This window comes from Pygocentrus nattereri, chromosome 2 (assembly GCF_015220715.1).
Source record: "Pygocentrus nattereri isolate fPygNat1 chromosome 2, fPygNat1.pri, whole genome shotgun sequence".
Lineage (NCBI taxonomy): Eukaryota > Metazoa > Chordata > Actinopteri > Characiformes > Serrasalmidae > Pygocentrus > Pygocentrus nattereri.
The window spans coordinates 1,053,615-1,077,877 of record NC_051212.1 but is presented as its reverse complement, the minus strand read 5'-3'; the positions used below and the strand labels follow the sequence as shown (position 1 = coordinate 1,077,877).

General features: G+C 42.8%; 1 pseudogene; it reads left to right on the top strand.

The window, feature by feature from the left end:
• LOC108413175 overlaps window positions 1-23,753 on the top strand; it is a 250,452-nt pseudogene extending 226,699 nt beyond the window's left edge.
• Window positions 23,754-24,263: the final 510 nt, after the last annotated feature.

The following is a 24,263-nucleotide window of genomic DNA, read 5'->3' as shown; positions in this document are numbered from 1 at the left end:
TTGAACATTGAAAGAAATCATGAAATCATGACTGCTGGAGGCTGATAGTATTTGGAGTTCAGTAGCTGTTTGGTTATTAGTTTAGCAATAGTGCAGAATAATGATCTAAGAATATTCTTGAATATTATGCAGAGCACATTTTTCAACCCTGTTACCAAATTTCAGGAAGATGTATGAATGATATTTAAAAGCCTGTGTCAATTCAATTCATTTTCTTCTAGCAAGAAACACAGAGATCCAGTGAAACACTGTGAAACACTGACCTGTGTAATGGTCACTTTGCAGAAAACAACATGATGAAATTTTTGGTTCTATAAAAATTCATAGAAAGTCTCCCATTTTCTTTCACAGGGGAACAAGTTTACAGAAAAAAAACAAGTCACTTTATTGCACTGAAAAAGGTAATGGAACATAAACCGAATCATACAAACTGTCTGAACTAACACAGTCTGATAATCTGCTGGATTCATTTTCCGTTAATTCTGATCAAATTTCTTGTAGTTGTTAGTATAATATTTTTTAATTGATTGTGTTCTGTTATCTTTATTCCATTATTTATGCCATAAATTTTAATTGCTGCAGTTTATATATGGGTGGCTACTCTATGAACTTCCAGCCAATCACAGCACAGGAGGCGGGGTTTGCTGGGAGTCTTAGAAAGAATAAAGCCCCCAGATCCACAGAGATGACATCAATTGGGGCGCTAGTTTTATAACTGTGTTTCTCCAAAGACAAAGACAAAGAAGAAGAGCTCTGCTGCATCAGAGAAGAACAGGAGCTGATCTGCTGAAGGTAAGGAGCTGTTTATTTATGTAGTGCAGCTGTAATTCAGTCAGTCTTAGTGATGGTCATTAAATGGTGCTTTAAGAAAACTACAGCAGTTTCATTTTCTGTCAATGCAGATTCTGGTTATAGTATCTGCTTTCTGATAGACTGCAGTCACTCCAGGTACCTTCTAGATTTAATCCTGTGTACTGATTCTCCTGCTGGACTGGTGGTGTAACCAGCCTGCAGTACCCAGACTGTTCCTGGATCAGAGAGAGAGAGAGAGGCAGGCTTATCTGTCCTTAAACTGTACTGGATCACTTCTTTTTGAACACCTTTTGACTGTTATTCATGGTACCCACAAACATTTATTTACTTTATTTCCCTTCCTTTTTCCATCTTCTTGTAGAAAGCCTTAATACTTTTTTTCCTCACTTGGAAATTTTAAAGTGTGGATACTTTGAGCTGAAGTAATAATTAAATGAGAGCTGTTTTGAAAAAAGGGTCTCAGTGTGATGGTGATGGGAGATCGTGGTGGTGAGGGGCTCACAGTTGTTTCATAAGTTTAGGTTTTATGTTGCTAAATCAAAATGTTTCACCGCTTAAAAGTAGATTTCATATTAATCTACATAGTTATATCTACACTTCCCCTACAGAAGGTGATGCTGGATCAATCGCCAACACCTTCTTCCACGTCCTAGATGAATATGAGGGTGATTTTGAGGGTGGAGAACGAGTAGGCTTTCTGATCCCTTCACACAGTTCAGTGTTACTTATGCTTGGCAAGTTTGTTATGTTTATAATGACTGTATAAACTGACCCATCAGTGTTATAGGCGTCCCAATTTTACTGTAGCCATTTCAAGACATGCTTGTGTTACTTGCTCAGCTTCTGTTTCACAGAGTCGTTAAGTGTGGGGAGGGGGGTCGTGGGTCTTTTAGAGGTGAGAACTGACCGAGATGAGGTGTGAATAGTCTGCAGACAGGGTGATGTCAAGGTTAAAGGACACTGTTCCATATATCTCTCAGAGCATAGTTCACACTTCTTTCACTTTCCTGAAATGTGTGTAAACATGATCCAGCATTGTGACCTGGTGGGCTACCAAGTCCACATACTGGTGAAATTTAGGGACTACTGAATTCAGATTGGCATGGTTGAAATCTCCAGCAACAATAAACAGTTCGTCTGGGTGTGTGTTTTGGAGATTAGCACTACGAGCTGTATTCACTGCTACTATGTACACTGTAGTCCCCACTCTTGATGAAACAAAAGTCTGGCTCTGACAATCTCAAACTCCACCAGCAGTGAGCGGTGACTAGAGACTAGCGGTGCATTTTTACACTACTCAGTGCTGAGGTAAATGCTCAGTCCCCCACCTCGAGCCTCACCGCCTGTCTGCATGGAAATTCAACAGGTCGTCGAGCTGAACTGCCTGTTTGGAGTGGAGCTCGACATCCATGTCTCTGTAAAAACAAAGACACAGGAGTGTCTGAACTCACGCTGGGTAGCCCGCTGAACCCGAAGTTATTCCAGTTTATTCTCCCAGGAACAAACGGTTGAAAGAAGAAGCGATGGAACTATTGGTCGTCTAGAGTTAGCCATTAGCCTAGCACACACCCTGTCCTGCTTGGCTCGCTTGTGACTTCTTGCGCATCACTTTCTGCCACCAGGCTCATACAGTGGCATGGATCATAGCAGGCCCAGCTCGTGCAGCTCCTCACACAGTCTGTCTTGAAGCAGAGATTGTGTTTGTAGTAGGCGCTGGCGAGGGTAGATGTATGTGCTGGATGTTGCACAATTTTGTTGCTCCCGAAGTGGCCGCTGCAGCTACATGCCATGCCACTGGATCCCGAACCATGGCTCAACATGCTTCTGGAAAAGTTACACGTTTCATACTTATGTATTTACCACACAAACTATAATCCTCTTAATGATGTCCTCTGTAGAGACCGGAGTGACTCATTTTATGACATTAGAAGCATCATATGAATAATAATAAAAAAGTAATAATAGTACTGATAGTAATGAATGAGAAATAATACTAAACAGATAATTTGATAATGTAAAATATAGTTTTGTAAACTAATATATTTTTTTTATTATCTATTATAATTTCTCATTAAATATGTTGTTTCTTTACCCTTGTTTTTCTTCAGAATGATCTCCTGCTCCAAATGACCAAGTGCTTTCCAAGTGCTTTCCTACAAACGTCTGTCTAAGCAACATATATCACAAATATCAAGGACCTGCTGAAATTAAGAAAGACCAAACGTGAAAATATGGCATCCAGAAGCTCCAGTACTCAGAAAACATCATCTGCTGCTGATCTTCACATGAGCACACCTTGCAAACCAAGACAGAAGACTACAGGCAAAAAAAGAGCTCACTGCTGCTCACAGTGTGGGAAGAGTTTTACTACACAGAGTTATCTTCAAAGACACCAGCGCATTCACAGAGGAGAGAAACCGTATCAGTGCTCAGAGTGTGGAAAGAGTTTTACTACAAAGAGTTATCTCAAAACACACCAGCGCATTCACACAGGAGAAAAACCATATCACTGCTCAGAGTGTGGAAAGAGTTTTACTACACAGAGTCATCTCAAAACACACCAGCGCATTCACACAGGAGAGAAACCGTATCACTGCTCTGAGTGTGGAAAGAGTTTTACTACACAGAGTTATCTCAAAACACACCAGCGCATTCACACAGGAGAGAAACCGTATTACTGCTCTGAGTGTGGAAGGAATTTTAGTCAACAGAGTAATCTCCAAGCACACCAGCGCATCCACACAGGAGAGAAACCCTATCACTGCTCTGAGTGTGGGAAGAGTTTTGGTCAACGTAATAGTTTCCATATGCACCAGCGCATTCACACAGGAGAGAAACCCTATCACTGCTCAGAGTGTGGAAAGAGTTTTACTAGAAAGAATACTCTCCTAATCCACCAGCGCATTCACACAGGAGAGAAACCGTATTACTGTTTTGAGTGTGGAAAGAGTTTTACTCAATAGAGTTATCTCCAAAAACACCAGCACATTCACAGAGGAGAGAAACCGCATCGTTGATTTGAGTGTTGAAAGAGTTTTTGAGAAAGTGGTGTCCTCAAGAATCTCCAGCGGACTCACACCTGAGAGAGCCCACATTACTGCACAGTGTTAGAAGTGCTTCAGTCATTCACAGTTTAGAACACATGCATGATTTGATGTTTCAAAATCCACTGTGATTAAGGGACACAGGAGACTTATTTACCCTACCCAGGAGAGCCAGAGCTGGGGGTATTGTTCCTCAGCAAGCCCCTCTCATCTGGCTGGGCTCAGCCCAAAATTCAGAGCTATGATTCAGTTCCATGACCAGCTCTGCTGTGCTGAGTGAGATGAATATGTCCTTGATTGAAACCTAAAGCTGAACTGCACAGTAATGACTTATGCTGTTCTCACTAAATAAAAGAATGCAATATAGGTTATTCAGCAATTTTCACTATTGAGGGACAATGTTCTCTACCAGGACTATGTATTGATGCATAACATTTCACTATAAGCGGCTTAGAAAATGGATGGATGGATGGATGGATGGATATATATATATATATATATATATATATATATATATATATATATATATATATATATATATATATATATATATATATATATATATATTACTTCTGTAAATTTCAGTATTTTAGTATTTCAAAAATGCAGTATTTCAGCTTAATATCTGCATAATAAATTATTTTTACACTTAATGCCAGCACACATGACACATAACAGGGATAGCTCTTTCCTGGTTCAGATCTTAACTCACTGATCACTATAAGTTTGTTAACGTAAACAGTAAATCATCCGTGCTCGCAAAAATTAAGTATGGTGTTCCACAAGGCTCTGTTTTAGGACCTATATTGTTCATCTTATATATGCTACTACTGGGCACCATTATCAGCAAACATGGCATCAATTTCCACTGCTATGCCAATGTCATACAGTTATATATATCAAGCAAAACAGATGATAAAATTCAACTTCAGCAAGATTTAGGACTGTATTAAATCCTTAAAAGCCTGGATGTCGAATAACTTTGTCCGTTTCTTGGTCCAAAAACAGCTAGAAACAAACTATCTAACTTAACACTTTATAGTTTCTCAGGTGTGTCTAGTTCATCCATAAATAAATAAAATAAATCTTGGTGTCATGATAGATCCTGATCTGTGCTTCGATTCACATATAATGAATATTACTAGTATAGTTTTCCTGCATCTCCACATTTTTTCTAAATTAAGAAATGCATCATCTCTGCAGGATGTAGAAAAGCTAGTCCATGCATTTATTACCTCAAGGCTAGATCACTGTAATAGCCTGCTGTCTGGATGTTCCAGCAAAAGCCTTAATGACCTTCAGTTAGTCTAGAATGCTGCAGCCAGAGTACTCACAAGAAACAGAAAGTCTGACCATTGTAGAACCCAAACCCTCCTGATCCAGGAGACTCAGGCTGTTGTCTGGACACGTGAAGTTTATTCTTTGCATGCGCAGATCTCAGACATCCAGCTAGCCCATAAGACATTGGACTATTTCAGTTGTATAGCTAGTCTGATGTTGAGATTACACTCAGCTCATACAGGACAAGTAACAGGTGTGACAAACACGACCATATAGGGATAAACACAAAAATAGGCAGCCTGAAATATGCAGCAAATAGGCAGCACAGATACAGAATGTACAGCACAGATATAGAATGCAGAATGTACAGCACAGATACAGCACAATGCACAACAATAAAATCCTTCATTCACCACTTAGAACATGCTATAAAAGGTATGTTCTCGCAAGTTTAATCAATCTATCCCTTTCACTTCTAGAGAAATATGACCAGTATTTCTCTCTTTCTTCAAGTCCTAAAGACATGTCTCTTTCCCTTCAATCCTTATACAGGCAAATTGGAGAAATGAAGTGGTTCATGGGGCAGTCATGGGCTGGAGGTTAGGGATCCAGCCTCGTGACCGGAAGGTTGCCAGTTCAATCCCCAGAGCTGACAGCACATGACTGAGGTGTCCTTGAGCAAGACACCTAACCCCCACCTGCTCCCCGGGCGCTGCGGATTGGGCTGCCATCCCCTCCGGGCAAGCTCTCTTTTCCTGTGATGTGAAGGTCCATGAGGTTGTATTGTGGTCCATGGATCGGTATGGACTGTAATAGGAGGCATAACTACAGCTGTGTAACAGGAACCGCACCATGAATCAGATGGAAGTGATGGATAAGCCTAGTTTCCACAAACCCAGTAGAAACCCAAAGGAAGAGGTTCCCTCATCCAAATACTGCATAGGTTGGTATTTGTGGTGGTAGAATGTTTACACCAAAATGTGCCCTTCATAGAGAAGGCAAATATTGAAACAGAACATGTACTGTTTCCAAGAAAAATGTCCTCTGGATAACAAGGCTTGTGAATATATACCCAGCCTGAGGAAGCCCTCACAGGAAAGGGATCTACTAATCCATAATTCCAGTTAGTTTTATCCTGATATTCACTTGCTATAATTAAATTTTGATAAATCATAAAGTTGAGATCAGTACTTTTGACTTTAATAGTATACTACCAGCCAACAATCTGGGAGATATCAGTGTTTGGATTGTAACAGGCAGCTCTATTTGACCTAAAACATCTGAAAATAGGCAATGGCCAGTTATCTTCAGTTATACCATCTACCATCAATTGCGCTATCATTTTCATGGATTCAGGTGCAGAATGGCCTGTATATAAAGCTTGAGCAGAAATATTAAACATTGGAATAACATAATAGTGGCGGAAAACATGCAAGGCATTACAAACTTAGCAACCATCACCTCCTAAGGTATGATTTTGTGCCCATAGGATGGCCTGAGCATAAACCATACTGCGGTCACAAACATCCTCCATTATGCCCGCAAAAGCTATTGTCAGAATTTTTATCAAAACTTGATAACAACAGCTTTCATTATTCTTTAATCCCTTTCTTTGTTATGAAAGTCTTTTATTATGCAGCTTGTTGTAGTGGTAGCCATCTTCTATTCTAGAATATAGGGAGATGTAGAAACAGTGTAGATGTGTCTAAATAGCTCACAAGGCAGCAACAGGGGACCTCGGTAGATGTCAGTTCGTCGACCACCATTCAGGAAATTCCTGTTCCTTCATCACAGTCTCCGATCAGCCCTGGGTATATCCTGGAAACAAAACACACAGACACTGTGGCAACATCATATTCTTAGTACACAGCCAGTGTTGTATGCCCTTGGTCAAAGGTTTGGTTTAGCCCTTGAAATGGATACGTCCTTTCCCTACCTACACTGGGTCCTGGTCTCTGGAGGGAGTAGGGAAGCGCTAGTTGCAAAGGGGAATTAGGAGATCTTCACTCTCAAGGTTGACCCCCATGATCTAGACATCACAGTTCCTCCTGAGAACATCTCCCAACCAGAGTCACTCATTTATCCCTAAACTAGCCATCACTAGGTAGTACTACCTTGGTATGGCTTATATGTATCCATTTTAGTTTTCTTTGACATTTAAGAGCAGAGGAGTAAGGAGTAAGAGTAAGTAAGTAAGAGTAAGGAGGACCTGATATGGACCTACCCACTTTGACTGTAATGGCTGAGTGTTATGCACCTAAACCATTACCCACATACCAGAGGACAAAAGGATGTCCCCTCTTAGTAGGTTCTTTTCATGTATCCAATACTTGGTTCTGAGCAGTGGCAACAGCCTCAGATAAGGTCTGGAAGTTTTGCAGCAGGCTATCAGACATGATATGTATGTCTGCCGCTTTTACGTCAACAGTTACTGGAAGTGATATAGGACAACCTGTAATAATCTCATACGGTGATAGCTGGGTATTTCTATTAGTCGAAGCTCTGATGCTGCAAAAAACAGCAGGCAAAGCCTCCACCGATGAACCCCCTTCATGATGTAGCTTGGTCAGTCTGGACTTTACAGTTCTCTTCATCCTTTCAACCGCTCCTGATACTTAAGGTCAATAAGAACAGTGGAGATGCCACTTTATCTCCAACAACTTTGCTACTTCTTGACAAACCTTCTCAGTAAAGTGAGTTCCTTGATCACTATTAATGACCCTTGGGAGACCCCACCTTGGGATAAAATCTTTCACCAGGCATTTTGCAGTATGTAGGGCATTGCCTTTAGTGGTGGCATATCCCTAAATACTTGAGAACTTGCAAATAATTATCAAACAGCCTACCTCCAATTCTTGGAATTGGCCACTTGGTGATGTTACACTTTGGTAGAGGATGGAGACAGCAGGATCTGGATTTGCCTTAAGATGGGTGGTGCAAGCCAGACAAAGCTCTCTGCACACTTGCGGAATTTAGGATTCCACCATACTTGGTTGAAGTGATGTACCATGTGGGTTACTCCAGGGTGATCTAAACTATTTATGGTAGCCACACAATAGGGAAGCAGGGCGTCAGGAGAAATATATTTACCCGCCTTATCTCAGATACCATCGTGAAGACACGCACCTCACTCAACCCAAGACTAAACTTCCAAACCAGAAGCCTGCTGGTATAAAGCAAGTAATTCTGCCAATTTTTTAACCAAAGGTTGTTCACAGGGTGGCAGGACACATTCCATAGATAAAAGACAAGCCCTTTTAACCGCATAATCAGCTAAACATTTGCCTTGGTGTTTAAACGATGTGGCAGAAGAAGTTTTATTGTTTTTTTAATAATAGTAACTTATTTTGGAAGTGTGAACACTTCCATTAGATTAGCCACCTGCTGGGCATGTTTCACTGGGTGCCATTTGCAGTCAGAAAATGTCTTTGCTTCCATAAAGAGCCAAAATCGTGGCATATGCCATGAACATACTTTGAATCAACAAATACATTACATTACATTTACATTTAGCAGACGCTTTTATCCAAAGCGACTTACAAATAATACCATTGGTTTTAAACCTTAAGCAAGCACACAGGCATGAGTTGGTGCTACCAGTTCAGCACACATACTTTGCACCCCTCTAGACACCAGAGTTTCACAAACATGATCATCTGAATCATACTCCAGTCCCACCAAATGATCTGAAATAACATTCACTGAAGTGAGGTGCACTTTTGATTACTATATCAGGGGCGGTTAAAACTGCATGCCAGTCACCCTATCTTTGTGCTGTCACTGAAACAATCATGCCATTTAAGAGCAAAGAAGAAACTAAGTTTGGACAGATAAGTTGCCTGGATTGCTCTCAGGCAAGGTGACATACCGAGAGCTACTGTGTCTATTTTAGCAGAGTAATAAACACAGGCCTCTCTCTCTTTCCATGAGTTTGAGTTAAACTTCAACTTGCTAGACACAAATCCTAGTGATTCTAAAACATGCAAAGTAAATAGTAGTTCCATGTTCACTAGGCCTAGTGAAGGGGCCTTGCATAGAGCAGTTTTAAGAAAATGAAAAGTGATCACTATTTAGCTGAAACTCAGGCTGCTGATTTTCTGTTTTAGTTAGATTGTGTAGTGTTTGAGCAGTTTGTGCATAATCTTCAATCCAAGGCCGACAATACACAGTCCCAGAAAAGAGTGTAGCTGTGCTAGAATGACAGGTGGTGAGATAGCACGCACCACAGCACACTGGTCAGGGAATAATTGACCTCTGAGCCTGTGAAACCAGCTGTCCCAAATACTGAACAGAGGATTGATTAATCTGGGCTATTTTAAAAGAGGCTTTGTGTCCTACCGAATGTAGGAAATCTAACAAAGCGAGCAAATCACGTTCATGTTCCTCTGTATTTGAGGAAGCTATCAAAATGTCAAATTTTATTTGACATTGTAGAAGCGTATTGGTCAGTGTTGGAGCATCAGTTGAGGCTAACTATCTTTGAATATGAATACTTGTAACAGAATGGACTGTGTTCAGGGTGGGTGTAATGACTGAGCTGGGACAATAGGGGAGCTGTGGCGCTGAGTGACAGGAAGTGCCCAGTCTGAAATGATGGCTCCCCTTTAAAAGCAGGAAGTTGGAGGTGCTGAGGGTTGCTTTTTTTTTGTTGGTCTCTTTTGTACAGGGGGTAAGGTTGGTGGTGTGCAGGTTTATTTCCTTTGGGGTGTCTGTGTTAGGTGTGTGAGATATTGTGTGTGTATGTGTTGAGGCTGTTTAACTTATCTGTGACTTGCCTGATTTCCTGTAGTTGGGTTTCGCTGATATTTGTGAGTGTATGGGTGAGTGCAGTTTCAACATGTGATTTGGTTCGCGTATGTGTGTGTGTGTGTTCACTTAACTTGGTTTTGTTTGTCTCAGACAGGGTGGCCAACCTGTACTGGGACAATGTGCGCCACCAATTACTCTAGCCAGCGGCCTAGTGTAGGCAGTAGTCTGGATTTAGTAATGTGTGTTGGGTTCATGCTTTTAGATACTGTTTGTTAAGGTTAATAAAGGAAATTTTATTTTAATTAGTTGGGTTTTAAGCTTGTACTTTGTGGGCCACTGGCTGGGGTGAGGAGTCTTGCTGTTCACTACAGGCTTATTTCAGGTTTTGTAGTGGTTTTATCTTGATGAGCTTGTAATGCTTTTAATCCTTTTCACACCAAACTATTGTGTGGTTTTGTAGTGGGCTTTGTAGTTGGTTGGTATGATTTGCGGTGTTCCCTGTTTGCAGTGTTACCCCTGTAGGTGAGCAGCTACCCCTCCAATTCCCCCTCCATTTGTCTTTTATTTGCTTTAATAAATCCTCAATTATGTTGATCTGTCTTATTGCTCTTCTGTGGTGTTGACAACCTACTGGCGTCTGAACTTTGTGTTACATCTTGGTGTAGTCGGCAGGACCAGTATTTTAAGGTTGTTACAGCATCAAAGATGTCTCAAAGTCAAAATGAGGGAGTTGGAAGACCAAGAGCTTGTTCTATGCCATCCCTCTTTCCATACATCATGCCTTGCTCTAGATTCTTAGGGGGGAGAGGGGCAAATGACATTTCTTTTAAGCAATGTAGGGGTGATTTGGAAATGTTGTTGAATGTGTGTTATACCTGAAGAAAACTAAATTGATTGGGTTTTTAACTGCTTACATGGGGAAGCAAAGCGGGAGATTGTCAGTGTCAGGCAGAATGGCTAAGATACAGTGGCAAAAGTTTTCCAAAAGCTTAAAGATTTGTTAGCCCTGCCTCTGCCTCAGTCACTTGTTCACTTTTTTCAATTGTAGGCAACACTCAGAAGAGAGTGTGAGAGGCTTTGCCCTCCGTTTACAGGAGTGTTGGCAGAAGATGATGGTGAATGACTCTGCCAGTATCCTGAATCCAGAGGTGCTGATGCGAGACCAGTTCACTGGACTGTTTGATGAAGGGCTGAAGAGGGACCTGAGGCTAAAGGTAACATTGGATAATGCCCTTAAATTTTCAGATGTGAAGACTGAGGCAGTACTGCGTGCTGGGTTAGAGGAAGAGGGCCATGCTTATTGTGGAACAGTGAGGAATGCCCCACAAAAACAACCTTGGGATGATCTTAAGAAACTAAAAGTGGAACTGAAAGCGGAGCTGTCAAAGTCGAACTTCAGGTGAATAATCTCTCCCAGACCCTCCTGCGGAGTATAAGGGAAGAGTTCCATAAAGTAAGACATCAGGGGAGTCCCCAGAGCAATGGCTCACTGGAGGTTCCTCAAAAGTCACGCAGCTACTCTCCAGGCCCAAGACGCCAACGGGCAGGCCAACAGCCCAGGCCCCGTGAGTATGATGAACAAGGGCGCCCTATATGCTTTAACTGTAGGACCCCTGGTCACATTGCCCGCCAGTGCCCTAAGCAGAACCTACAGCCCACTACTGTTGAGGATCAAACAGTAGGCCCACTGGTAAATGATCCACTACATACATCTTCCAGGTCAGAGGAAAATTCATGCCCCACTCCTCTCCAAGTAGTGTCTGCAGTAAACCCTACAACTTTTAAATCAGTCTTTCATGCTATTGTCACCTTTCCGCCAATAAACCAATCCCCTTTGACACTGTCCACATCAAACCCTGACCTACCCCATACAAGCCCCCTGTCGCTGCATGTAGTTAACTCCACAGCAGCAAATGCCCCTTCAAGCACGAGTTTGCCCCCATGCGATCTTGTTGGAGAATGTCCGATGATTCAGGTGTCCATGGATGGAGTTGCTGTCTCATGCCTATTGGATACAGGCTCTCAAGTATCCATGATGCGTCAGGACTGGTTTGAAGAGCATTTTGCAAAGAATGGTCAGTGGCTAAGGGATCCAACCTCCTGGCTAAAGTAGAGAGCAGCCAATGGCAAAGAGATACCGTATCTGGGTTATGTAACACTTCAGGTGGACATTGCTGGTGTAGGCCTAGAGAATGTGGGAGTAATTGTGGTCAGAAATTCATGTCTGACAGTTTCTGCACTAGTGGGGATGAATATTATCAAAGAAGTGTGGCAAGTTTTGTTTCAGAAGAGCGGCCCCCGTGACTTCAAGAATCAACCACCATTGAACACCTTGGGAAAAGTCACGTGGCAGAAAGCTATGCACATCTGCCAAAAAGAGCACCGCTTCACCTCACCAGAGGGCTTTGTGGGCTATGCTCGTCTGGCTAGTCGGCGCCCTGTAACAGTGCAGGTAATCGCGAGGTGCTGTTGAACTGCAGAGCTAGAAAAGGACCTTGTGGTCAAAGTTATGAAGCCCTCATGGAGCCGCTACCTATAAGAGATGGTCTACTGGTGGCTCGTACCTTGGTGAATGTGAAAAATGGCCAGATGCAGGTGCGTGTTCGAAATATCAGTACTACACCATTGGCTGTGTATCCGTACCAAAAATTGGGAGAATTGTTGACATTAAATGTGTGTGAAGTGTTTGACTGCCCTGACTTGCAGTTGGCCCCCAATGACGTTGGTGGGGTGCCAGTCAATGCCGTGGGAGTAGGTAATTTAGAACAAAGCTCTTTAAAATTATGTCGACCTTTATTAACATGAGAGATTCTGAGGTAATGACAAGCACTTTTATAAGTCGCTCTGGATAAGAGCGTCTGCTAAATGCCGTAAATGTAATGTGAACACCAACCCACCACCGCACAGAGACCATCTTACCTGAGATCCCAACAGGTGATGCAGCCCCAATCAGACAGAGGTATCGACAGATCCCTCCAAATCTGTACAGTGAGGTCAAAGCTCTGATAAAACGAATGTTGGATGCAGACATAATCAAACCCAGCTCAAGTCCATGGTCTTCTCCTGTAGTCCTAGTACGAAAGAAGGATGGCTCCATTCGTTTCTGTGTAGACTATAGGCAGCTGAACCAGGTAACCAGAAAGGTCTCATACCCCCTACCCGGGTGGAAGAAGCGTTAGCCAGCTTAAAGAAGGCCCGCTGGTACTCGACTCTTGACCTTGCATCTGGTTACTGGCAAGTCAAAATGCACCAAAATGATATGGACAAAACTGCTTTTACCACTCCTATGGGGTTATTAGAGTTCCAACGAATGCCGTTTGGTTTGTGCACTGCACTGGCAAGCTTCCAGCGCCTAATGGAGAGCTGCTTGGGAGATCAAAACTATCAATCACTGCTGATTTATTTGGATGATGTGATCGTTTTTGCTGCAGACTTTAGTAGCCACCTTGACCGCCTTGATTTTGTCTTCTCTCGCCTTTCCCAGCAGGGTCTAAAGTTGAAACCAGACAAATGCAAGCTTCTCCGAAGCAGTGTCCAATATCTGGGTCACGTGGTGTCTGATGCTGGCATAGCTCCAGACCCTGATAAGGTGATGTCTGTTCAGCAGTGGAAGGTACCAAAGTCTGCTACAGAGTTGCAAGCTTTCCTTGGCCTGGCTGGGTACTACCGCAAGTTTGTGAAGGGGTTCTCACAAATAGCAGCACCACTGCAAAAGCTACTGGGGTGGCACCCTGCTAAGAAATCTAAGGCCAAGGCCTTATGCCCTCCTTGGAATTGGTCTAATGAATGTGGAGCAGCCTTTGAATCCCTAAAACAAGGCCTTGTGCAGGCGCCAGTCCTGGCATTTGCAGATTTCACGCTACCCTTCCTGCTCTATACAGATGCAAGCCACAGAGGCTTGGGGGCCGTGCTCTCACAAAAACAGGATGGACAGGAGAAGGTCATTGCTTATGCCAGTAGGGGTCTCCAGGGTGCAGAATGTAATGATGCTAACTATAGTTCTTTCAAACTGGAACTACTGGCTCTTAAATGGGCCATTACTGAAAAATTGAGTACCTCCTTGGGTCAGACTTCACTGTATATACTGACAACAATCCCCTTGCACATCTGGCCACAGCACGATTAGGGGCGGTGGAGCAGCGGTGCGTGGCTCGGCTGACTAGCTATAGATTCCAGGTCAAACACCGCTCTGGCAAATTAAATGTAAATGCTGATGTTCTGTCCCGCTACCCAGTAGGTGCTGCAGTGGTGCCAGAGGACGACGATGGTATGGAGGTTCCCGGGTTCCAAGAGGTGACGTTGAAGTGGTGCGAGCTTGCCTCTTAGGGTCCAGCTCGGCGGCCTCTATTGGACCAGCACCAGACCTGCCACAGCCTTCTGGGGGCTCTAGAATAGGACAGGACTGGACCATGGAAAGGTGGGCAGAAGTGCAGCAGCAGGACTCTGCAATCTCTCGGGTATTGCGTGTTTTCCAGAGAAAGAGACCTTTGCGGCGGGACGAACGACAACGGGAAGCCCCCAATGTACTGAGGCTGTTGAAGGAGCTCCCCTCTTGAAGCTGCAGGCGGGGCGTACTATATCGTTGCACCCAAGACCCAAACGCTAACATGCCACGGTACCAGCTCCTTCTCCCTCAGTCTTCAGAAGGAGGCATTTACCTGTTGTCATGACAAGATGGGACATTTCGCAACTAAAAAAACTCTGAAAACGCTGCAGATAAGTTTCTACTGGCCACATATGGCTACTGATGTCCAGAAATGGTGCGCAGAATGCCAACAGTGTACCCTTAGGAAAAGGCCTGGCACCTCAGCTGTTGGCTTGACCCCTGTTGCTACCTCTTACCCTCTCGAACTGGTCACAATGGACTTTCTGTCTCTTGAAGCTGCAGTTGGGGGGCTTCCATAACATCATGGTACAGACTGATCACTTCACCAAGTTTGCTTGGGCAGCAGCCACCCGAGATCAAACGGCTGCCACCACTGTGAGGGTTATGTGGCAGCAGGTTATACAGTATATTGGCTGTCCATCCTCGTTTCACTCAGACCAGGGTCCAAATTTTGAGAAGTGAAGCAGCTCTGTGAACTATACAGCTGTAAAGAGTCATACCCCTACCATCCTGAGGGTAACGGCCTCACAGAGCGTTTCAACCGGACTCAACTTGGAATGCTGGGAAATCTGGTGGATGAGAAGAAACAAAGGTGGGCTGATAACTTACCCGAAATGCTGCATGCCTATAATAACACTGTCCATAGCTCCACAGGGTATACACTATCCTACCTCATGTTTGGACGACATGTCAGGACCCCCCTGGATGTGATGCTGGGGCACCCTGTGGATGAACAGAGTACTGTGGAGGAGTGGGTGAGAAGACACCATGAGCGCCTACATTATGCCTACAGGAGAGCTGGGGAGTTGACGGGCAGGGCAGGGCAACATCAAAAGGAACATGACAATCAGGGTCTCCTGGGTCCTTTAATGGTGGGAGAACGGGTGTTGGTCCGTAATGTTGGTCCCAAGGGACAGGGCAAACTGGCTAACTTCTGGAGTAGTATGCCCTATGTGGTGACTAAACAACCAAACCTTGACATACCTGTTTACGGTGTTAAGCCTGAAAAAGGGAGTGGGAAAGAGAGGGTTTTGCATAGGAAGTTGCTTCGGCCTTGTCCTCTGTCTTTACAGGACTTTGGGGAAGAAGCGGCGGCAGCCGCAGATGGACCTGGACCCTCAACCCAAGCTGCAGGTGCGGCTGGACCCCCAACCCCTTGGTTGTTTCCACCGACCTGGTTCCTACCACCTCTGACAACCTGCACTCCCTCTGCACGGCCATCCAGAGGATGGGTTTGCCCCTGATGCTGAGGGACCCCGTTGGTCACACCGTACAACCAAAGGCATCCCACCAGAAAGATATGGGGCTGCTTGAAGTCAGCCTGAGGACAGGCTGAGGAAAAGTGGAGGGGGGTGTAACAGAATGGACTGTGTTCAGGGTGGGTGTAATGACTGAGCTGGGACAATAGGGGAGCTGTGGCGCTGAGTGACAGGAAGTGCCCAGTCTGAAATGATGGCTCCCCTTTAAAAGCAGGAAGTTGGAGGTGCTGAGGGTTGCTTTTTTTTTGTTGGTCTCTTTTGTACAGGGGGTAAGGTTGGTGGTGTGCAGGTTTATTTCCTTTGGGGTGTCTGTTAGGTGTGTGAAATATTGTGTGTGTGTGTGTGTGTGTATGTGTTGAGGCTGTTTAACTTATCTGTGACTTGCCTGATTTCCTGTAGTTGGGTTTCGCTGATATTTGTGAGTGTATGGGTGAGTGCAGTTTCAACATGTGATTTGGTTCGCGTATGTGTGTGTGTGTGTTCACTTAACTTGGTTTTGTTTGTCTCAGACAGGGTGGCCAACCTGTACTGGGACAATGTGCGCCACCAATTACTCTAGCCAGCGGCCTAGTGTAGGCAGTAGTCTGGATTTAGTAATGTGTGTTGGGTTCATGCTTTTAGATACTGTTTAAGGTTAATAAAGGTAATTTTATTTTAATTAGTTGGGTTTTAAGCTTGTACTTTGTGGGCCACTGGCTGGGGTGAGGAGTCTTGCTGTTCACTACAGGCTTATTTCAGGTTTTGTAGTGGTTTTATTTTGATGAGCTTGTAATGCTTTTAATCCTTTTCACACCAAACTATTGTGTGGTTTTGTAGTGGGCTTTGTAGTTGGTTGGTATGATTTGCTGTGTTCCCTGTTTGCAGTGTTACCCCTGTAGGTGAGCAGCTACCTGTCCAACCCCCCCCCATTTGTCTTATTTGCTTTAATAAATCCTCAATTTTTTTGATCTGTCTTATTGCTCTTCTGTGGTGTTAACAACCTACTGGTGTCTGAACCTTGTGTTACATACTATATGAATAGTTTGAATACAATATGAAGGCAGTCTTGACCAGTGGTATTGTTGGGACTCATGTAAAGTGTGACCTTTCTTTAAGCATTCGAATAGGTTTGGGATGGACTACGCCACCTGGGGAGTTTCACCCCAAGAAATACACGACCAATACCACACAAAAGCACACAAGTACGTTCACAGATACAAAGAGATGTGAAATGTAGTTCAGTGTAACATTTACTTAGTTCAGGAGGAAAAATGCAGATAGAACAATAAAATTCAACTTTATTAACAACTTGGGTTTAAAAATGTCAAGGAGAGTTAAATGCCCTTTCATGCCTTGACCCCTAAAACCAATAACCCCTGGATATACTGGCCATGCAATTTCTCTTACAGTGGTTAGTTTATCAGTAGTTAGAGCTGGTGTCAAATACTCTGGAGGCTACACATACTAACACAGACACACAAACACACTCACACACATACAAATATACACACACACACACAAATATACCCACACAGACACACACACTCACACATACAAATAAACACACACACTGTCATACTGACACATTTGTCATGCTAATAAAGCACCTTAATTTAAATTATTAATAAATTAAATTTATAATAAAAAATAAAATGTAACCTGTTCACTGTCATTGAAAGCAGACAAACCTGAATATGAAATATTGTTTAACTGCAGTTTTCAGGTCTTTATTATGTATAAGGTTATTGTTACTGTATCACCGTATGAGTGCAGGGAGCCTCCAAAGAATGTTGAGCTCAGGGCTCAAGACCATGATCCATCTCTGGACACCACCAGGCCTTTCTGTCCAGCAGCTTACTCAGATCTCACAGACCCCCATGCAGAAGAAATTAATGGCCCCCTACAAAAATTCCTATTAGACTAATAGAAGTTGATGCACTTAAGATCACTCAACCCAATCTCCCATATACTATACGGCACTGCAATGCTCTGCCATGCTAGACCTTGTGAGTTCTGGGCCCACGTGGTCTCCCAACGGTTCCTTTTCGGGCTGAGCCCAGACAGGTTATGTGGGCTGTCCAGCCACCAGGCACTTGCAGAGGGACGCTACCCCCAGGACTTGCTCCAGGGGTAGGTCCCAGTGACCCTCCTCTGGACAGGGTACACGATTGTCTGTGTATGTTTTTCATTGGGTTTTTGAATCGAGTTAGTCTGGGTCTTCACGCCAGACCTGTTTGCCCTGGTAGCTCTGAAGATTAACCACACTAAACCACACAAGTCCTTGTGCCATGACAATGCCTCAATCCAGGAAGGGGCTGCCTTTTGGTATCCTATATAAATGATTACATCTAATTATATAAGTTAATATACATAAATAATTAATTTGCCATGTTAACATGAAAATGACTATAAAAATATTTGTGATAGATAGATAGATAGATAGATAGATAGATAGACAGATAGAACTTTATTGATCCTGAAGGGAAATTGCACTGTTTCAATAACAAAACATACAATTGCACATAAACTTACATATACTATGAAAAGAAAAAAAAAACAAGTTTAAGAGAGTTATATTATAATTACAGTGTATAATATTGCAGTGTAAAGTGCACAGTGAGGGTGTCATTATTTATGATATATTGCACAATGTGTATTAGCAGGATATAATGATGTGATTCAGCTCAGTTCAGACAGCAAGAGAGAACTATAATCTCTGCAGTAAGAAGACTCATTGTAGAGCTGTATATCAGTGGGTAAGAAAGATCTCACACAGCTCTCTTTAACACAGTGCAGCTGTAACAGTCTGGCCTGAATGAGCTTCTCTGTTTATCCAGTGTAGCATGCAGGGGGAGTGAGGTGTTGTCTGAAGATGGCTAACAGCTTGTTTAGTATCCTTTGTTCTGCCACAACCTCCAAAGAGTCCAGCTTGACTCCTACATCAGAGCCAGCCTTCCTCGTAAATTGGTTTAATTTGTTCAGAGCACTTTTGTTAATTCTGCTACTCCAGAACGTAAGTTTCTCAAGTGTCTTCATTAAGTGGGATGTCAGTGCAACCAGTTGATAATCATTCAGTGCTATCAGTTGCCTTTTCTTGGGGACAGGAACCACACAAGATGTTTTCCACATAACTGGGGATGCAGATCAGATTAAAGGTGTGCTGAAAAATTCCACTCAGCTGCTCTGCACACAGTTTTAGCACCCTGGGTTCAGTGCCATCAGGTCCCGCTGCTTTGCCCTGCTTGAGTTTTTTCAGTTCAATCTTCACTTGATCAGCAGTGAATGTAACAACACTGCGCATCCCAATTGTGGGGGGTGAGTCATTTATTGCAAACAGTGGTTGCTGAGGGTCACAGGTGTGAATGACTCTGGTGGAAGAAGTTGAGGCTGTGAATGGCCCATGGTGTAGTTGTGTAGGAGTGCTAATCTGCTTAGAAGATGGACACAATGGAAAAAGAGAGAAGTTCGTGTCAAACCACACAAAGTTGCAGTTCAGAAAGCATGGGACAGTCCTGGAGGGAACAACGCAGTCCATACAGAAGTTGGTGTAGTAAGTGATGCATGATTTAATTGAATCAATGTCCTCAACATGTGGTTCACACAGGACATCCCACTGTGTAGCCTCCGGACAGCCCCTCAGTGATTCTACAGCCTCAGGTGACCACTTCCTCAATGTCCTTGTGGTCACTGCCTGTCTCTGAATCAGGGGTTTATACAATGAGTTGAGGTGAATCAAGTTATGGTGTGAACGACACAGTGAGAGCTGTGGATTTATATGCTTCTTAGATATTGGCATGCAGCAGGTCCAACGTCTTGTTCTCTCTTGTGAAGCACAGAATTCTGCATTACCAGTATTGTCATTGTTTTTCGTGTTAGAGCAGAAAGGAAATACCAGAACAGGCAGCCACCTTCAGTGGCACCAGAAGACAATGTACCTAAGATCTGAGTTTGGCACGGCAGCATTTTTTAGCGGTTAACTGTGACACTTCAATCTTTTGAATTTGAAAATTGAAAGAAATCATGAAATCATGGCTGCTGGAGGCTGATAGTATTTGGAGTTCAGTAGCTGTTTGGTTATTAGTTTAGCAATAGTGCAGAATAATGATCTAAGAATATTCTTGAATATTATGCAGAGCACATTTTTCAACCCTGTTACCAAATTTCAGGAAGATGTATGAATGATACATAAAAAAGCCTGTGTCAATTCAATTCATTTTCTTCTAGCAAGAAACACAGAGATCCATGAAGTGAAACACTGACCTGTGTAATGGTCACTTTGCAGAAAACAACATGATGAAATTTTTGGTTCTATAAAAATTCATAGAAAGTCTCCCATTTTCTTTCACAGGGGAACAAGTTTACAGAAAAAAAACAAGTCACTTTATTGCACTGAAAAAGGTAATGGAACATAAACCGAATCATACAAACTGTCTGAACTAACACAGTCTCATAATCTGCTGGATTCATTTTCCATTAATTCTGATCAAATTTCTTGTAGTTGTTAGTATAATATTTTTAAATTGATTTTGTTCTGTTATCTTTATTCCATTATTTATGCCATAAATTTTAATTGCTGCAGTTTATATATGGGCGGCTTCTCTATGAACTTCCAGCCAATCACAGCACAGGAGGCGGGGTTTGCTGGGAGTCTTAGAAAGAATAAAGCCCCCAGATCCACAGAGATGACATCAATTGGGGCGCTAGTTTTATAACTGTGTTTCTCCAAAGACAAAGACAAAGAAGAAGAGCTCTGCTGCATCAGAGAAGAACAGGAGCTGATCTGCTGAAGGTAAGGAGCTGTTTATTTATGTAGTGCAGCTGTAATTCAGTCAGTCTTAGTGATGGTCATTAAATGGTGCTTTAAGAAAATTACAGCAGTTTCATTTTCTGTCAATGCAGATTCTGGTTATAGTATCTGCTTTCTGATAGACTGCAGTCACTCCAGGTACCTTCTAGATTTAATCCTGTGTACTGATTCTCCTGCTGGACTGGTGGTGTAACCAGCCTGCAGTACCCAGAATGTTCCTGGATCAGAGAGAGAGAGAGGCAGGCTTATCTGTCCTTAAACTGAACTGGATCACTTCTTTTTGAACACCTTTTGACTGTTATTCATGGTACCCACAAACATTTATTTACTATATTTCCCTTCCTTTTTCCATCTTCTTGTAGCAAGCCTTAATACTTTTTTTTCCTCACATGGACATTTTAAAGTGTGGATACTTTGAACTGAAGTAATAATCAAATGAGAGCTGTTTTGAAAAAAGGGTCTCAGTGTGATGGTGATGGGAGATCGTGGTGGTGAGGGGCTCACAGGTGTTTCATAAGTTTAGGTTTTATGTTGCTAAATCAAAATGTTTCACCGCTAAAAGTAGATTTCATGTTAATCTACATAGCTTACTAAATATCTACACTTCCCCTACAGAAGGTGATGCTGGATCAATCGCCAACACCTTCCTCCACCTCCTAGATGAATATGAGGGTGATTTTGAGGGTGGAGAACGAGTAGGTTTTCTGTTCCCATCACACAGTTCAGTGTAGCTTATGCTTGGTGAGTTTATGTTATGTTTATAATGACTGTATAAACTGACCCATCAGTGTTTTAGGCGTCCCAATTTTACTGTAGCCATTTCAAGACATGCTTGTGTTACTTGCTCAGCTTCTGTTTCACAGAGTCGTTAAGTGTGGGGAGGGGGGTCGTGGGTCTTTTAGAGGTGAGAACTGACCGAGATGAGGTGTGAATAGTCTGCAGACAGGGTGATGTCAAGGTTAAAGGACACTGTTCCATATATCTCTTAGAGCATAGTTCACACTTCTTTCACTTTCCTGAAATGTGTGTAAACATGATTCAGCATTGTGACCTGGTGGGCTACCAAGTCCACATACTGGTGAAATTTAGGGACTACTGAATTCAGATTGGCATGGTTGAAATCTCCAGCAACAATAAACAGTTCGTCTGGGTGTGTGTTTTGGAGATTAGCACTAGGAGCTGTATTCACTGCTACTATGTACACTGTAGTCCCCACTCTTGATGAAACAAAAGTCTGGCTCTGACAATCTCAAACTCCACCAGCAATGAGCGGTGACTAGAGACTAGCGGTGCATTTTTTACACTACTCAGTGCTGTGGTAAATGCTCAGTCCCCCACCTCGAGCCTCACCGCCTGTCTGCATGGAAATTCCTCAGGTCTTCGAGCTGAACTGCCTGTCTGAAGTGGAGCTCGTCATCCATGTCTCTGTAAAAACGAAGACACAGGAGTGTCTGAACTCACGCTGGGTAGCTGGGAAAGTTATTCCAGTTTATTCTCCCAGGAACAAACGGTTGAAAGAAGAAGCGATGGAACTATTGGTCGTCTAGAGTTAGCCATTAGCCTAGCACACACCCTGTCCTGCTTGGCTCGCTTGTGACTTCTTGCGCATCACTTTCTGCCACCAGGCTCATACAGTGGCATGGATCATAGCAGGCCCAGCTCGTGCAGCTCCTCACACAGTCTGTCTTGAAGCAGAGATTGTGGCTGTAGTAGGCGCTGGCGAGGGTAGATGTATGTGCTGGATGTTGCACAATTTTGTTGCTCCTCAAATGGTTGCTGCAGCTACATGCCATGCCACTGGATCCCGAACCATGGCTCAACATGCTTCTGGAAAAGTTACACGTTTCATACTTATGTATTTACCACACAAACTATAATCCTCTTAGTCCTTGGAGAATTTAGCCAGTAACGATGTCCTCTGTAGGGACCAGAGTGACTCATTTTATGACATTAGAAGCATCATATCAATAATAATAAAAAAGTAATAATAGTACGGATAGTAATGAATGAGAAATAATAATACTAAACAGATAATTTGATCATGTAAAATATAGTTTTGTAAATATCTTATAATTTCTCATTAAATATGTTGTTTCTTTACCCTTGTTTTTCTTCAGAATGATCTCCTGCTCCAAATGACCATGTGCTTTCCAAGTGCTTTCCTACAAACGTCTGTCTAAGCAACATTCACAAATATCAAAGACCTGCTGAAATTAAGAAAGACTAAACGTGAAAATATGGCATCCAGAAGCTCCAGTACTCAGAAAACATCATCTGCTGCTGATCTTCACATGAGCACACCTTGCAAACCAAGACAGAAGACTACAGGCAAAAAAAGAGCTCACTGCTGCTCACAGTGTGGGAAAAGTTTTGCTACAAAGAGTAAACTTCAAAGACACCAGCGCATTCACACAGGAGAGAAACCGTATCAGTGCTCAGAGTGTGGGAAGAGTTTTACTACACAGAGTTATCTCAAAAAACACCAGCGCATTCACACAGGAGAAAAACCGTATCATTGCTCAGAGTGTGGAAAGGGTTTTACTACACAGAGTCATCTCAAAACACACCAGCGCATTCACACAGGAGAGAAACCGTATCACTGCTCTGAGTGTGGAAAGAGTTTTACTACACAGAGTTATCTCAAAACACACCAGCGCATTCACACAGGAGAAAAAACGTATCACTGCTCAGAGTGTGGACAGAGTTTTATTACACAGAGTGATCTCAAAACACACCACCGCATTCACACAGGAGAAAAACCATATCACTGCTCAGACTGTGGGAAGAGTTTTACTACACAAAGTCATCTCAAAACACACCAGCGCATTCACACAGGAGAGAAACCGTATTACTGTTTTGAGTGTGGAAGGAGTTTTAGTCAACAGAGTAATCTCCAAGCACACCAGCGCATCCACACAGGAGAGAAACCCTATCACTGCTCTGAGTGTGGGAAGAGTTTTGGTCAACTTAATAGTTTCCATATGCACCAGCGCATTCACACAGGAGAGAAACCCTATCACTGCTCAGAGTGTGGAAAGAGTTTTACTAGAAGGGATACTCTTCTAATCCACCAGCGCATTCACACAGGAGAGAAACCGTATTACTGTTTTGAGTGTGGAAAGAGTTTTAGTCAACAGAGTTTTCTCCAAAAACACCAGCGCATTCACACAGGAGAGAAACCGCATCGTTGATTTGAGTGTTGAAAGAGTTTTTGAGAAAGTGGTGTCCTCAAGAATCTCCAGCGGACTTGCACCTGAGAGAACCCTCATTACTGCACAGTGTTAGAAGTGCTTCAGTCATTCACAGTTTAGAACACATGCATGATTTGATGTTTCAAAATCCACTGTGATTAAGGGACACAGGAGACTTATTTACCCTGCCCGGGAGAGCCAGAGCTGGGGGTATTGTTCCTCAGCAAAATTCAGAGCCATGATTCAATTCCATGACCAGCTCTGCTGTGCTGAGTGAGATGAATAGGTCCTTGATTGAAACCTAAAGCTGAACTGCACAGTAATGACTTATGCTGTTCTCACTAAATAAAAGAATGCAATATAGGTTATTCAGCAATTTTCACTATTGAGGGACAATGTTCTCTACCAGGTCTACCAGCGTGACTATGTATTGATGGATAACATTTCATTATATATATATATATATATATATATATATATATATATATATATATATATATATATATATCACTTCTGTAAATTTCAGTATTTCAG